Genomic DNA, 856 nt, shown 5'->3' with positions numbered 1-856 from the left:
CGGGAGGGGGGAGGGTTTTGAATTTACATTTATATATGAATGTAGATGCCTGCAGTGGTGCTCCCATCAACATGTGAAGACATTGACATGCTAATCACAGGGCTAGGGGATGCCACCTGTCCAGTGAGGGTGACGGGAGATGGCCAGAATAGACACACAACCACACACACCCACACACACACACACACACTCAATCAGGTTAACATGTATATCCTGCTCCTACAGATAGCTACCTGCACAAGCCATCACTCTACTGACAACACACAATATTATGCAAATCTGCTTCTGTGTGGCAGTGGTGTTGCTGCTGGTGTGACTCAAATGGCCTTTCTAACTGCTGATCAGCTTACTTACATTCCCTGTGCATCTCTGTCTGCAGCCTGTCTCAGCCTCTTTACCAACATCTGGTTCCTGAAGTACAAATTTGTCTCTCCTGTTCTGTTTCACTGTCTGAACTTCTGTCTTTATTTTTGCCCCTCTGCTCACATGTTTCTCTTTATCACTGTGTTATTGTGGGGGGGGGGGTTAGTTAGAACCAACTTGACAAAGGACACCTTCATGTTTTTGCTCCCTTATCTCTTATTTGTTCAGTGGTGTAACCTTTGACACATTTGTGTGTGTCTCTTTGTCGTGCCTTTCACTACAGCTTAGCCTCACCAAGCTGCTGAAGCTAACACGTGGCTGGCAGTAAATCCAAACCATCACCAAGAATGATAAGACTTGACCCCAGTCTGACCTTTAAACCCCTGAACTCTCAGATGATCTTAAAATGCACAGAGCTAGTCAAAACAATCATAGCCAGAGAAACCCCTGGTAGACTAAAGAAAGTGAGCGGAGAGAGAATTTTGATGACTTA

Source organism: Oreochromis niloticus, linkage group LG14 (assembly GCF_001858045.2).
Source record: "Oreochromis niloticus isolate F11D_XX linkage group LG14, O_niloticus_UMD_NMBU, whole genome shotgun sequence".
Taxonomy (NCBI): Eukaryota; Metazoa; Chordata; class Actinopteri; order Cichliformes; family Cichlidae; genus Oreochromis; species Oreochromis niloticus.
The sequence above is the reverse complement of the archived record's forward strand: the minus strand, read 5'-3'. Positions refer to the sequence as shown.